This window comes from Bos indicus x Bos taurus, chromosome 18 (assembly GCF_003369695.1).
Source record: "Bos indicus x Bos taurus breed Angus x Brahman F1 hybrid chromosome 18, Bos_hybrid_MaternalHap_v2.0, whole genome shotgun sequence".
Classification (NCBI taxonomy): Eukaryota; Metazoa; Chordata; class Mammalia; order Artiodactyla; family Bovidae; genus Bos; species Bos indicus x Bos taurus.
Window position 1 is genome coordinate 52,216,084 of NC_040093.1, and position 16,340 is coordinate 52,232,423.

General features: G+C 55.9%; 1 protein-coding gene across 1 annotated transcript in view; it reads right to left on the minus strand.

Annotated features, from left to right (window-relative positions):
• ZNF469 (zinc finger protein 469) overlaps nucleotides 1-16,340 on the minus strand; it is a 249,479-nt gene that overhangs the window by 124,009 nt on the left and 109,130 nt on the right. Inside the window, exon 3 of the mRNA XM_027513833.1 lies at nucleotides 63-165. The gene's annotated coding sequence lies outside the window, so the exon portion shown is untranslated. The remainder of the gene's footprint in view (nucleotides 1-62; nucleotides 166-16,340) is intronic.

A 16,340-nucleotide genomic window follows, 5' to 3' on the forward strand; every position in this document is an offset into this window, starting at 1 on the left:
TGAAACAAGACAGGAAGTGGCGGCAAATCAAACTCCAGACAGAAAAGGAAGCCGTCCCCTACCTTGTGATCCCTGGACACAGGCTGGTATCTCCGCTCGAGGGCTGTGCGGTCCACCCGCCTCTCCGGCTCCACACGGCTCTTCTCTCTGGGCCGCCAGCCGACCCTGTGAATACACGAGGGTTTAGACGGGACACTCAGGAAGCGGCCCCAGGACTTCCTGGTGGCTCAGTGGTAAAGAATCTACCTGCCAACGCAGGAGACATGGGTTCGATTCCTGGTCCAGGAAGATGCCACATGCCTCGAGGCAACGAAGTCTGTGTGCCACAACCACTGGGCCTGTGCTCTGGAGCCCGTTGCAACTGGAGAGTGGCTCCCCTGACTGCAACTGGAGAAAAAGCCTGCTTCCCGCAACAAAGACTGAGCACGACCGAAAAAAAAAAGCAGCAGCAGCCCTGGGACAGCGCGGGCCTCAGGAACCTCCACACCCAGACCCCTGGGCATGGGGGTGGGGTGGGTGAGGGGCCCCGCCAGACAGCCCTCCCACGCCATCCTCAGGGGTCTCCCTCAGGTGCCTGTCCCGGGACCCACCAACCCCCTCTCCCCCACCTACGTTTGTTGTGCACACTTCCCCATAGTCACACCCCAACGAGCGTGGGCATAGACGGTCATCGGCGGGCTCGAGGTTTCTATGGCAAGGTTTCCATCACACCATCCTTATTTCTCTACCCTGTACCCCCTGGAGATGGCTAAGTCAGCAGCAGATTCTAGCACGTTCTTGTGGGTCACTGCAGTGTCCCTGGGAAGGGGTGTCACTCGGGGGACAGTGACGTCACTGCCCCTCCCCCACGGGCGCCCCCTCACTACTCTGTGTGGGGCCAGCTGAGGCCCCACGATGCTCTGTGACGGCGGTGGGGAGGGCTCCCGGGACCCTCCTCTGTGGCCTCTGCTGCCGCTTCCTCCAGCCCCTCTGGCCCCGTGTCTTCCTGTGACCTTCCAGCCAGCAGCTCATGGTCTGGGCCCCTCTGCCTCATTGTCTCCCCCCACCTGGCCTCTCGATTACTCCTCTGACTCATCTAACGCACTAGCCCTTGGTTCCCATCCACAGTCCCTGCAGGTTAGGAGGAAGGAAGGAATCATGGCCTGTAACAAACGCCTCTTAAAAACTGCACTGGATTCACAGGCAAGAGACGGGTTCCATCCCAGCCCCTGCACTGGCTTCCGAGGACGCCCGGTCCTGCGCCCTGTCTTTCAGTGCCTCTTTTAGGACATGAAGGTAAAGACTCGTGCCTCCCTCAGGACTGTCGTGGAGACGGAGACAAGTCGTGAGGATGTGAGAGGTTCCAGGCCTGAGAGGCTCTGGAGGTGACAGCCGCCTGCCCAGCAGCTGCCAGCCTCACCGGGAGCCCACGCAGGACTCACATGCCCGTGGGTGTCCGGGGCCCAGTCTGATTCTCCACGCTTCACCTGCAGCCAGTGTCCAAACGAGCGCTCATGAATCTGGAGCGCCCCCCGAAAACCTGCCTTCCTGCGCTCCGGTGAGGTTTCACATTTGAGAAGCAGACGGGGGCCTCCTAGCACAGCCATGCTCGCGGAGCCACGGGTTCATCCTTTCCAGGTGTGTGCCGGCTCCCACCACTCTCCTCTGATTTATCTAGGATCGTTTGGACTGTCAGCGAAACATAAAAAATAACTGCCTGCAGAGGCCAAATACACTGCAGGCTCCTATCTCACTTGTGGTCTAATTAATAGTTTCCAGGTCGCCATGGCCCGTGGGAACATCTGGGCCTCGTCTCTCCAGTCCACAGATGTAGAGGCCGGGCAGAGGCTGGGCTTCAGGGACCCCTTCTCACGCTCATTCTTCAAGGCTGTTTGTTCCTTTTTAATCTTTAAACTGGAGAACAGTGGTGTGCATGTGCATGGACATGTTTGTAAAATAGCCCGGCTCTTTGCTGGAGGGCTGGTGGCACCCCTTAAAATCTGTGGACCATGTGGGACCACGAGGGCCTTCTCGAGACCCTTGGAGACAATGGACGACTAAAGACAGTATTCTGAGGCTTCCAGGAACCGCAGTCCTTTATTCCAAGGCAGCCCTTCTTTCGATTAAATCTTTCCCAAGTATGGCAGACACACAGAGGCATCCAGCTCCCCACACTGCCACACCCTGGACACGCCTGTGGACCAGAACCCTGACAGGAAGCACAGCGTGGCCCCGCTGCCCTGGGGACCAGTCCAGCCATGGGCACGGCAGGTTGTCAGTAGGGTCGCTGTGCTGGTGGAGTCAGTGTGTAGCTCCACTCATTCAGCACTGTGAGATGCATCATCCTTTCATTTATAATTGTGGTGAAATACACATGGGGTAAGACTGACCGTCCTGGTCACCGGTCAGTGGCACCAAGTACATGCACAGTGCTGTGCCTCCATCACCCTCGTCTGTCCCCAGAGCCCCTTTCATCTTGAAAACCCCAAACTGTCCCCACTAGGTATACCCCCATCTCCCCACCTCGGCTTTCTGTCTCCATGGATCTGACTGCTCCAGGGATCTCATATCAGTGGAACCATACAGAATTTATCCTTTGGTGTCTGCTTTATTTCACTTAGCACAGTATCCTCAAGGCTCATCCATGTGGAAGCATGCGTTAGAATTTCCTTCTTTCTGGGGGCGGACGCTCCACTGCACAGATGGACCACATTTCGTTTATCCATCATCTGTCAGTGGGTATTTGTGTTGCTATGCCTCTTGGCTGTTGTGGACAGTGCTGTTGTGAACACAGGTGTACAAATATCTCTGAGACCCTGCTTTCAATTCTTTTGGGTATCAGTTCAGTTCAGTTCAGTCGCTCAGTCGTGTTCAACTCTTTTGGACCCCATGAATCGCAGCCCGCCAGGCTTCGCTGTCCATCGCCAACTCCTGGAGCCCACCTAAACCCATGTCCATCGAGTCGGTGATGCCATCCAGCCATCTCATCTGTCGTACGCATGCAGTAAATAGAACTGCTAGATCATATGGTATTTAATTATGCTTTTAATTTTTTGAGGAACTGCCATGCTGTTTTCCACAGTGGCTGCACCACTTTGCATTCCCACCAGCAGAGCACCAGGCTTCCAGTTTCTCCACATCCTCACCAACACTATTTTCTGTTTGTTTGTTTGTTTGTTTTTTAATAGGACCCCCTGGTAGCTCAGCTGGTAAAGAATTTGCCTTCAGTGTAGGAGAACCCCCTGGTCCCATTCCTGGGCTGGGAAGACCTGCTGGAGAAGGGATGGGTTACCCACTTCAGTATTCTGGCCTGGAGAATTCCATGGACTGTATAGTGTATGGGGTCGCAAACAGTTGGACATGACTGAGCAACTTTCACTTTCATCCTGATGGGTATGAAGTGGTATCTTGTGATTCTGATTTGCATTTTCCTAATGATTAGTGATGCGAAGAGTTGACTCACTGGAAAAACCCCTGATGCTGGGGAAGATTGAAGGCAGGAGGAGAAGGGGGTGACAGAAGATGAGATGGTTGGATGGCATCACCGACTCAATGGACATGAGTTTGAGCAAACTCTGGAAGATGGGGAAGACAGGGAAGCCTGGCGTGCTGCAGTCCATGAGATTGCAAAGAATCGGACACAACTGAACAGCAACAATGATCAGTGACGTTGAGCATCTTTTCACATGAAAGATCTTTCCACATTTTTTGTGTAAATTCTGTCTGCATAGATGTGGCTTCCAGCACAGGTTACAATCAACAGGGCTCTGAGAATGTAACTGGGGAACAGTCTTTGTGAGCACATGTAAGCATCATCCACCTTCAACTCCCAGGAGAGGAGTGGGTGGAGAGAGAGGGACTTTTCAAAACTCTTGCCCCTTTTTCTGTTGGGTTCTCTTTTCCTTGTTGGTTGGTAGGAGTTTTGTGGAAATACATTCTGCATAAAAGTCCTTTATTGACTGTGTCCTAACAAATGCTGTAAAAAAAAAAAGCTGTGACTCTTCCTCCAAAGGTCGTTCCTTCCGCTGCATGCATCATGCCGACCTATCCATCCCTCTGTCTGTCCATTCATCCCTCCATCCACGATCAAGATCCCTGCTTTGTTTAGATCCTGAAACCACCCCCCTCACTCCTCCTGAGACCCAGCAGACTGCTGCCCCAGGGGCCCTCCTTCCACGGGCTGCATAAGCCCCCCTCCCAGGGCACCGAGGCATCTGCGGGCTGGTCCAGGTGGCCGTCCACCCCTGCTGTGACCTCGTCCCTTCCCGGGTGCTGGGAGCGCCCAGGCCCTGCACCTCTGGCTGTGCCGGTCCTGCTGGATCTGCTTCCCTGTGAACTCACCGTCCACAACCTGTGTAGCCATCAGAGCCCCTTGCCCATCCCACCCTGGTGACGAGGACCCAGGCCCGTCCCAAGGTTCTCGTATGCACTATTTGTTGCAGAGTCTGTTATTAATGAAGACAGATGACAGTGGCCGAGCTTGGCTGGAAGCCAGCCCTGGACTAGAGCCGTCCACGACTCCTCCCAGCAACCCTGTGAAACAGGTTCCCGTGTCACCCCACCCTACAGGTGAGGACCCTGAGGCCCAGATGGGTAGAGCAGCTCTCCGCAAACAACACACTGAGCAGACTCCACTATTCCAGAGCAGCTGGCGGCCTGGCACGGGGAGCGGGGGCACACCTGAGTGGTCTCCACATTACTGAGCTGAAAACCAGGAAATGAATGAACTAAGCGATGAAGCCTGCAGCAAACAGCACAACCTCAGAGCCAGAGGACAAAGTGTTAGCACTAAACGGGGGCCTTCCCATCAGCAGGGCCACCGGGGACCAGACTGTTCTTCCTGTAAATGAACAAGAAGAAGGTAAAAGCCAAGAGGAAGATAATAAGCAGAGAAAAAGAGCCTGGGAATTTTCCCCTAAAGCAAGCATGATTGCTTTGGACACTGGGATCTGGGTGCAGTTGGAAAGACATTGGGTTGTGATAAGTGTTTTATTTCGCTTGCTGCTGGCACAGGGGATAAAGGCTGTCTGGAGCCTGGAGCGTGAGGCCGTGGAGAAGCTGAGGTGATAAACAGGCCGGGTGAAAGCTGCCGCACGCCCGGCCCGTGCCCCAGGCTGTTCCCACTTCTGCTGACGCTCATGGTCGGGCTCTGGCAGAGGTTGTCCTGGTGGCTGTCACCGAGCCATCGGCGCACGTTTCCGGGGGCCCTGCCTGCTCAATGCTGCGGGCGGATCCTGAGTGTCGAGCACAAGCAGACTCCCTGGCTGTCTGTCCTGATGAAGGATGCATCCATCCTCAGGAAGGTGGCGGGGTTGGGAGGTTGGGGGCTGGGGTGCTAGCCCCCTTCGGCCAGGAGGTCAGTACTGTGGGCCCTGCAGAGGCTGTTGAGTGTAAGCTGCTGTCGGGGGTGGGGTGGGGAGGGGACACCCCTGAGCACCCTCTCCTGCTGCTGGTCAGATCCCCACCAGCACCCAGTCACCTGGGATCTAGGATTTGAGAGAAACGGCCCCACTGGGCTTGGAGTCTGCTCTCTTGAGAGCTCTGGAGGATGGCAGGGGGTTCCTTCCATGGGCTTCCCCCTCAGCCAGCAGGAGCAAGAGTGGGAGGCGCTGAGCAGGTGCCTGCCCCCCCTTCCCCTTTGGATGGTCAGAGGGGAACTGCCCACTGACCTGCCACACCCACACCCACTGGGTCACCACCTGGCTCTGGAGTCCCAGCCGGAGACTCACCAGCTGTACTGTGGCACCTCCTCCATGGCTTCCTGCGGCTACCCCTCCCCACCCTGATTCACATGCCCCGGGCCAGACAGGTGCCTGGAAATGCCCGTCAGCTCAGTTCAGCTCAGCATTTTGAAGCACACGCCTGAGGCAGCCAGAGGCCACTGACCCAGAGCCCAAGGCCCCCGGTGGCCAAGGGGGGAATAGCCAGGGGAAGATGCGGGCGTGTGGCCGGTGGTGGGGGGCAGGTGGAGCCCAGCTGGCAGCCCTTTCCCAGTGATACCTGGGGCAAGCCAGTACCCACTGTGGGTTCACCATGACACGCACCTCCTCAGGTGTAGACTGGGCAGAGAAACACATCAGGTGAAGGAGGGAGGACCAAGGAGAAGCAGGATTTGAAGAACAGAGAGGCCAGCTCGGCGAGATGTGGCCCTGGGGAAGCCTGGCCCTGAGGGCTCTGCCCGCCGAGGGTCTGATGGCCAGGGAAGCAAGGACCCACGCTTCACCTTGGGAACCAGAACGCCGGACACACCTCTGCAGCCCCAACACGGGCTCAGGGAGGGAAGCAGCGGCTAGTGAGCACTTGCTGTTTACCCAGCGCGGGGTGTCAGCTCGGTAACCTCCACGGCACCCCACAAGCAGTGTTGCTCTTGCCCCCGGGGCTTGGAGTAAATGACTCACTGAGGTCACCACAGCAGCCTGGATGCCAGGGACCACCTAGAATGTTCCATCTCGGCCTCCGGACCTGTCAGGAGGGAGGCTCAGGCAATGCCACAGGGAGGCGCCCACAAGCGTCACCCAAAATGATGGAGGGCAGCCCTGCGGACCCTCAGGGGGAGCTGGGCACATGCCAGAAGGACAGGACGAGTCCGATGGGTCGGAGAGCAGAGCTTAGCCATGGATGCAGGCGCTACACAGGTGACCGCAGTCCTTCCCGGAAGCAGATAAACAAATGCTGGGGGACGGTGCGATGCCAGAGGATGAACGTAGAGGAGATGACAGGAGTGCACCCGAAGCAGGAGGGACAGAGCAGCGAGGAGGGGACACGTGTGTGATAAGGCGCATGCAGCCGGGGGGCGAAGGAAATCAGGAGATGGGCGGGGGGTGTATAGCGAATGGTTTTCTCGTGGCCTGTGTATCTGCAAAACTTCACAGTAAGATGTGGAGAAAAGACAAAAATAGGGAGAGGGTTGGGAAGGAAAAGAAATAAAAGAAAGCACCAAAATTTGAACCTGGGGGAGGTAGAGCGGACTGGCTCCTCTGTCCCCACAGCTCAGTCCCCAGCACAGACGCCCCACGGGCTTCAGTGGATGGGGCAGACGGCTCAGACTCAGAGGCGGGGTCCCAGGAGGGCTTGGAGCCTGGGATTGATAGAACTCTCAAACACTCGTGCCTGGGGACACTTGCCAAATCTCACCAGGTCAGGAGGACCCCCCAGGGCCTGGGAGAGTCACCATGACCTCTTCCCTGGGGGAGCACAGCAAACATGCCACGGCTGCAAAGACCAGTCAACAAAGAGTCAAGAAGAAATAAGGCGAGAAAGCACCATCAAGGCCCAGCCAGAAGAACACCCACAGAGCCAAGCGGGGGCCTTTCCTTGGAGTCTAGGCAGAGCCCCTGAGGTCGGGCCCCATACAAGACACAGGAGATTCAGTTGAGGCCAAACCCATCCCCAGAGCAACGTTATGCTTCCCTCCAAAGGCCCCCAAAGACCCCACTCCCTAGGAGCCCCCACGACCCCAAGACCACGAAGACCTTGTGAGGCCTCCCCCACCGTGGGTCCCAGTCCCCCCATGTCCCTCCCCGCAAAGGCGGAGCTGCCGTTGCCTCCCTTCCTGCCTGGGGTGAACCCGCCCCACCCCGGACTGCCAGCTGCTCACCCTCACTTCCTCTCCTCCTTGCTCCCCCTAGCCGAGTGGCCAGAAGCCCAGTGGTCAATTTGGTTAAAAAAACATTAGCCAGACAATTAGCTGACACCATCACTTGCTGCCCTTTCTCAATTAGCCCGGAGGGTCTGAGGGCCCCACAGCATGATGCGGCCCAGGGACTAGTCCCTGCTGACTAGCTGGGGCTGGGTCAGGGAGGGACCTGTGACTCTGTGGGCCCTGGAGCAGAAGGCAGGAGAGCACACCCTCCACGGGGCGTGGTGTGGCATCCTCTGTGAGCCTGGGCCCCTTGAGCATCCGACCACCGCCAGTCCTCCTGGTGCAGATGCCCAGCATGGGGTGCCTAGGTGGGGAGCTTGGCTGTGGGAGCCAGGCCCTCTAGCCACACAGCTCTTGCCATACGGTGGTCCGTGTGCCGGACACTCCTCTGAGCCGCCGCACTGACCTCTGACACCACCCAGCTGTCATGATGGTCAGTTCCACACAGGCTGGGGTTGGGGAGCCTTGGCCGCTATCTTATGGGCCTCTAAGGGGCTGAGGCCTCGGTGCAGGAAAGACCACCTGGACAGGGCTCAAGCTAAGAGGCCTGGCGAGCGGTCTGCGGGAGGGACACTGCCCAGGCAGTCGGGCCCCACAGCAAATCCCCCGTGTCAGCGGAGCACATGGGATTCTGTCCGAAGCCCAGAACACACCCCTGCCCCTGGGAGCCTGTGTGCAGGGCAGCACAAGGAGGAGCCCGCAGTCAGCACTCACCAGCCCTGAGAACCAGCACCACTCCTTTGGTGGGCTCCTAGGGGTGGGCACGCCTGTCCGTCTGCTGCCCCTGCTGGGCGGGGGACCAGTTAGGGGAGAAAAGATGAATTCCAGACCCGCTCCTGCAGGGTGGTGTCTAAGCTGCCCACTTGTCTCCCCGAGCTGGTCTTAGTGACTCTCAGCAGAGATGTCCTGACACCCAAGCTCCTTAGGGGACCGGCTTCCTGCACTTCCTGCCCTCTGCCCCGCCCTGCTCCCGCCCAGCTCCTCCCCAACAGCCCACCACCTCCCTCCGCTCAGGCAACTCCTGGTGAGCAGGACTCAGGCTAAGGGCTACCCTTGGAGAAGACACTTGATGGTCACTGCTGACCCTACACAGGACCGTGCTCATCACCACAACTGTTCAGCTGAGTTCCGCAAGAGAAGCTGTATGGTCAGTGAGTCCCAGCCCAGCCTCTCCTCGTGGGCCCCTCCTGGGAGGGTCCTGCTCCATGCAGAGGCTCCCAACTCTCTGCAAACCTGGGGAACACGGGGCACGCAGCCCCTGACTCCGGGGTCTAACATGTTCCGGAAGAGACTCTCAACCCACATGGTCCCGATTCTTTTCTCCATTTGGAAGACTGGATTTCACAGGGTTATTCGCTCCACTGTCTCTGATGGCATGGATCTGTGACCAGGGGCCCCAGCCCATCTTGGGCTCAGAGTCCTTCATTTGCCAGAAGCTCTGTTTTATTGCCCTTTGAATAATTTCCCAAGATAAACCCTTGAGAGTTTCCTTGTAAGCACTTAGGCCTTTGTTTATAAAGATCTTAGATCTCCTAAGAGTGTTTAGAACTCACTGAATCATCCTCTTCCTGCCCACCACCACCTCTCAGGGAGCTCAGTGGACTGGAAGCTGTCCTCGGTCTCTGGGATCCAGGGTCCCAGGAGAGAAGCACCCAGTCTGGAGCCTTTGCCTGGGTGGGGGTGGGGTGGCCCGGGTGGGAGTGGGATGGGGGTGGGGATGGGGGGTGGGAGGCCCCCCTCTGCTCCATAGGCTCAGGCTGCTTTCCCAGAACAGAGGTCCCTGGGGAGGGCCCACTCCTCCTCCTGTAAGAGTAAGCTTGCAACCACTCCTGGCCTTCATCCCCCCATGAGAGCCAGCCGCCTACCAGCCACCTGCCAGCCACCCTCCCCAGCCTCCTGAAAAGAAGGGCCAGCTCGCAGGGCCCCGCCCTCTACCTCCTCTGGGCTGCCTGCCCCCTCTCGTGATGTGTTGAATGCTCCTGCCAGAAGCCTCTGGAGCCTGCCCAGCTCTTTTGTTATTTCAGGTTGCTGTGTTTCCAGCACAGATTCCCGTAGATTACCACCGGCATGGAGCGGCCTCTTCCATCGGAGCCCTGTGAGCCTGATTCCGACCTCTTAGTACCCGACCCCCAAGCACAGAGCAGTGCGGTTGGGGGGCAGAACCCAGCGAGAGGGTGGGTGGCAGTACATGGCCACGAGGGGCGTGTGTCCTCGGCCACCAGCCTGGTGGCTCTGGGAGCCGTTCCCTGAGATTCTGAGAGCAGGCAGCCCCAAGTCCTTGTGTACCGGCGGCCTCAGGGGCACCCACAGAAGGCTCCTCTGGTGGCTGGGGAGCCCCAGGATCCCATGGGCTCTGGCCTCTCATCCTCCAGGCCTCCCGCCTCGGCCCATGGGAACGGCAGCAACCTGCTGGCAGCCCCCTCAAACAGGCTGCTCCCTGGCAGGCATACTGCACATGGGGCGGGGTCCTCAGCAGGTGGGATGCATGAGGGCTGGGGTCGCCACCGTGGACACAGACGTGCTGGTCCATTTATCCTCTGTGTTTCCAAGCCCCTCCAAGCCGGTTTTGGGGCCAGCACTGTGTGAGGCACAGGGCCTCCATCCTGGATGGGGGCTCATAACTTCAAAAGGTCAAGGTGGGCTTTTCCCCAAAGGAAATGAGCCTGGCTGACCCTTCTGGACCCCCTAGAGTGTGGCCCCCTGCACTGCACCCCCTTACTGTTGGCCCCAGGAGGCCATGAGATGCATGAGGATTCTGGTCCCCATGTCAGAGTCACAGTGTCCTCCAACCTCTCCAGACCCCTCCCAGGTTACACTGGAGAAGCCCCTGCAGGAAGGAGGCCCTCCATATGCTGGCCCAAGGCCCCCACTTTCAGCTGAACCCCAACACAGCTCATCTTCTCCAGCTTCTAGAGGCTGCAGTCAGTCCTTGGCTTATGGCCTCATTGCTCCAGTTTGTCTCAGATCTCTGCCTCCTTCTTATAACGGCCCTCCCCTCCCCCTGGATGATTCAGACTAATCTTCCATCTCAAGATCCCTAATTCAGTCACATCTGCAAAGCCCCTTTTACCAGGTCACATTGCGAGGTCCAGGGAGGGGGCTCTATTTTCTTTCAGGGTCATTTATAGGTAGGTTCGGATTTGATAACAGAGGAAGGAAATGGTGGCATTTAGATCAATGTCATAGTAAATAGGGGGCCACTGCACACTACAGAGAAGAAAAATACCCAGAGTTGAGTGGGAAGGTCTGAATGTCTCCGAGGCCCAGTTCCTCAGGTGTACAGCAGGTGTGACAGTGACTCCTGCATCCTGGGGCGAACATGAGGAGGCTGCTCCCGACGTGTTTCCTCTGCTAAGAGGTAGCTCCATGGGCTGGGTTGGGTCCTCCCCATTCATTGCTAAAGCCCCAGAGTGTCAGCTGCTTTGTCACCATCGCAACCACCGCCACTGTTATTATTATTAATCCAAATGCCTCAAGACCCTATAGTTTCTAAAAGAAACAGAGGGTTCAGGCCAAGTGCTACAACGCTTAGCATCGCTCCAGCAGCTCGACCCCGAGGATGTCTTCCCTCCCACGTCCTGCCGGAAATTTCAAGCCCAGAACCTTGAGTGAACTCGCACTCCTTCTGGGCTGGACCTCCTCCAGTCCACGGAGCCAGGGCCCCCGCCGCGGCGGGGAAAACTGATCAGTGGCAGGGGACAGAGCTCCTGGGCCTCAAGGTGAGCTACTGAGCTATGCTGAGCCATCTCTTTCCTTCCAGGAACTCTTCCTTGAACAAATCCAAACATCACCCAAGTGGTCCTAAAACTGCCCCTTCCTCTGGGACCCAGTAATCCAGAGGCACTGATGATGCTCCCTCAAAGGCGAGGGTGGCACCCAGTGACTCATCCACACACACAAACTGCCTGGGTCTAGGCTGGTCCCCTGCAACTTTTCACCTGTCAAAGCCTTTTCCCATTGTTCTGTGCTAGATTCTACCGAAATAACCTCCGCTTGGGACACAATCACACATTTACTTATTTTATGGATGTTTCCTTACATTACAGAGGGCACGAGAGCCCTGTGCTAGCAGAGAATTCAGAAGGAAAAGAAACTTCTGGACCATCATTTCGGTTTATCTCATTCTGAAACCGAGGAAAGGAAAGTGTTCAACAAGGAAAGTGATCCTAGAGCCTTCCCTGCTATCTCACACACACTCACTTTCCACAGAGCTTAGCCCCATGGTAGGAACAGGGTTTGGGGGATTTGGCCCAAAGTTGTAACCTCCCAAAACCACATCTGCACAAGGGGCTTAAAACAAGCAGCTGCTTTACGGTTGTGGAGATGAAATCAGGGAGCACAGGGCTGCGTGCAGAAGCTGCTGGCACATAAAGAGCATCGATACTGTTGAATGACCGTTATTGAGTTTCCTCCCCTGGTTTAGCACCCGACTTAGCACCACATTCTCACTGTTTGGACGCGTGATAAACACCTGAGGAATGAAGGAGACCACAAGCACAGCCTGCATCTACACAGCAGCCAAGAGGGACTGGCGACTTGGTTGTGAATGACAGCTTGTCTTAAATTGGTTGGGGCCAATGTCCAGGTTTGGGGCTTGTTTCCAGTACCAGACATTAACAAACTGAGAACAGGATGCATGTTTATATGTCTAGGTCTTAAGGAGCTGCTGAAGATTCTACTTTGAAACTCCAAAACATTATGGGGAGAAATTAAAGAAGACCCAGATAAATGGAGAGATATACCATGTTCATGGATTCAAACACTCAATGCCCTCATGATATCAATCTTCCCTCAAATTTATCTATAGATTCAAAGCAATAAAAATTACAGAAGACTTCCGTTTTAGGTAGAAATTAATAAGTTGTCCCTAAAAGTTATATGAAAATGCAAAGGATCTGGAATAGCCAAATGGTCTTTAAAAAGAATCACAAAGAGTCACACTATCTGACACTAAGTTTTACTATATACCTATGGCCATCAACAGAGTACTTGTGTTGGAGTGTGGAAAGGCAAATAGTTTAATAAAACCAGAAAAAAGAATTCAGTCTAATATACACACAGAGGGAAATCAGACTGGATATGGGTGCACCCCTGGAAAGATTGTGGGGGCAGCGAAAGGAAACTCACCCAAGACTCATAACACAGAAAAGCACCACCTCCTCCAGGAACCCATGGTTCCAGCTCAGCTCTGACAGCTCAGCAGTTTTGCTTGCACAGGTAGCTTTCTCTCTGGGCACCTGAACTTCCTCGTTGTTAACAGGCAGGAATTGAGAGAAATGATTGCAAAGACAGCTCCACAGTTCTGTTACACTGAGTTCATCAATGTGTTATAGAAACACAATTAACCTACCACCTCCCCATCTCCAGCGCTATTCTAGCATACACTCAGCTTCATAAATTCTACATAAAGTCAAATTAACTGGAGGAATTTTTAAAGAATACTGCAACTCCTGGAGAGAGAAATTGGAGCCATAGTGGGGATACTGCAAAATCCACAGCATCCTTGTTTTTGCCATGATAAGTATCCAGAGTAAGTGCCCCGGCACTCCTGCCAACCCCAGGCCCCAGGCTCTCCACTGAGCCCCAGACCCACTCATCACCTACCACACGCCAGCTCTGCAGGGTGCAGGTGACAAGTAACATTCTGAAGCTGGGGGTTCAGGAAGCAGGGAGCACAGGGAGGGTGGGGTGGATGAACCGGGGCTGGAGTTGGGTGGAAGGAGGCCCGGGGAGGCAGCATGTTTGTGGGGTCGCCCACACAGCTGTCCTCTCTGGGGGTCACAGATGTGTTCACTCATCCCTTACTCATCCCAGGGAGCTGCCTGGCCTTAGCCCTGGCGTTAGGCGACCCAGTCATTTATTCAATAAGCTGTGTCATACTCTTTCCGGCCCCATGGACTGTGGCCCGCCAGGTTCCTGTCCGTGGGATTTTCCAGGCACGAATACTAGAGTGGGTTGCCATTTTCTTCTCCAGGGGATCTTCCCAACACGGGTATTAAATTCACATCTCCTGCTTGGCAGGCAGAATCTTTACCACTGAGCCACCAGGGAAGTCCCAGGGGACCCAGTTGAAGTTGACCTTGCAACGGCAGGATTAATGTGATGTTCATCCTCAGTTTCCACTGGGTACAAGAGAGACAGATCCACACTGACCCAACTCTGTCAGGGGAAAAGCAATTCCAAGCACACTCACTCCCTCACTCATTCACCCTGTCACCTCCATCCTTCGTATGTGCTGTTCCCTCTTCCTAGAACAGTGGTCTTCAAGGTGAGGTCCCTGGACCCCAGCATCAGCATCATGGGAAACTTGTTAGAAATCTAAGTCATGGGCTTCATCCTGACCAGTGGATCAGAAGCTCGGGCGTGGGGCCCAGCCATCTGGGTTTTAACAGGTGCTCTGCAGACTCAGATGCACTCTCGAGTGGGGACCACTGTGCCAGAACATCTCTTCGCATCCCCCTCTGCCCAGCTAACACCTACTCATCTTCAGCACTCCCCTCCTCCAGGTAGTCAGTGCCTGCCCTAACCCCTCCCTCTTCCCTCACTACTATCCCTGATGCTGCTCCTTCTACTTCTCTCCTGGGGGGAGGAATGTAGAATGAAGGAGTAAAAGAATACAGACTTTAATGAGTCTTTTCTGGGGTGGAGCTGGGTCTGTGAACATGAGTGAGCTGGAGTTCTCAGTCCATATTGGGAGGCAGAGAACAGGATGGGCTCTGGTGGCCACCTTAACCGCTTCAGTGGGGGGCACCAGAGCCCCAGCCTGGCTGTGGCCCCAGCTGGAGAATGTCCAATTGTCACAAGCTGTTCACCCTGGCCCCCGTGGTCTGACCAGGGGGCCACTGTTCACTTCCTCGCTCTTCGTCTTGGGGCTGGTGGTTGAGTGGAGAGTCTTGGAGCAGCCCTGATCCAGGGTAAACAAGCTTTGACAATTCAGAGAAATGGCCTAAAAATAGGCTGGAGGCTTGATTCATGGGGGGAAGGACACTTGGGGGTGAGAACCCCCTCTTCGGGGCTGACTTATTCGGGCCTGTCGGGGATGAGGAAGGTGGTTGTCATGCGGTGACTCATCTGGGAACTCAGCAGTGACCACTGCCCACGAGCCTCTGATTTTTCCCAGGCAGCTGACCTCCCAGCCTTGGACACAGCTTCAGGACCCACAGAGGAGATGGCGCAGGGGGCATGGGAGGACTGGGTCCAAGGTGGGCGAGGCCTGGGGCTGACACATCCCTCCCTCACCCCCTGCTCCTGAGGACCTGCAGAGACCAGTCCATCTGCCTCACTGCTTCATCCCCCAGGTCCTGACTAGGGTCCGCCCTGAGCTCCTTGTGCTACAGGGCCTGGCCCACGACAGTACCTCTGCGGATCCTGGGGGACGTCCTCATGGGAAAGGTGGTGGTCTCTTCAGAACACACTCCTGTCCTCATGGCAGTGAGCCTCCAACAGCAAAACAAAAAGGCCAAGCGCCTGGACCTGGGCCAGGGGGCACGTGTAGTCTTCTGGGAAGTCCTGGGGTTGGTTCACCGTTGTCCTTTCAGCACTGGTGTGCAGGGAGAGGGTCTCCTCTTGTCTTTGGCAGTAGTTTCAAGTCTCCTGGGGCAGGTTGGTTTCTGTGCTTCCCCAGATCATGGGCTTTCTGAGTGAGCCACACCCCTGAGCCCAAACATGGCCTGGTTGTCACAGTGAGGTGCTGCTTTATGCTCATCCCTCCATCCACACACCCATCTGCCCATCCATCCTCCCATGCATCCAATCATCCATCCATCCTCCCATCCACACAATCATCCATCCATTCACCCACCCATCCTCCCATCCATCTACCCATTCGTCTATCCACCTATCTATTCATCTACCCATCCAACTTATCCATTCAGCCACCCATCAACCCACCTACCCATCTACCCAACCATCCAAGGAATGCAGATGAATTGGCTACTCTGAGCCACTCCCTACATCTGCCCTGGGAGCACCAAGCTGATTGAAATGCTCTTCCCCTGTGTTCCCCTGGAACCCAGGTTGGAAAGGACATGTCTGTCCTCGAGAAGTGTAGTCTATGGGTCCGTCAGTACACAGCTACAGAGCAGAGAGCAAGCATCAAGTATGATGGCAATGGAGAGGCACCCATGCTGCCGGGGGGAGGCGGGGGGACCGAGGGAAACTTCCAGAAGGAGTTGTATATGTCTTGCGTCCCAACTGAGGTTCAAAGCCACTTGCAGACAGGGCCTGGATGCTGTCCACATGGACGCAGGACCACTCAAACATTCAGAGGCTGTGTCCATGGTACCAGCAAGGCCCGCCTCAGGTGGGTGCCCGGGGATGGAGCTTCCGTGTGGAGCCAATGAGTCAGCTGCCAGCCGAGGACACGGGACTGTTTTTCCAGCCTCCGAGAGCCACCTCCTGCCTCTTGTGCCATTATAAGCAGTGACTTAAGCATCTGGGGAGCGGATACAGGGGACTGCAGACGGCCTGGCCGGGGCAGGGACGAGGATGGGGGTGCGGAGGGTAAACATTCCCAGCCCCAGTGAGCGTCTCCCCACGGGGGTTCGGTGAGCAAGTCAAATGGCTTTTGTTCCTTTTGTTTTTGCTCATTCCATAAAGGATTTTACTTGACTCATGATTTCCCAGCTGGCTCCTTCTGTAGCTTAAGAAAGCAAGAGTGAATAATTGCTCTGGCTTTTTGCTTCTTGGGTTTTTTCCTTCCTTACAGGAATGTGTAAAC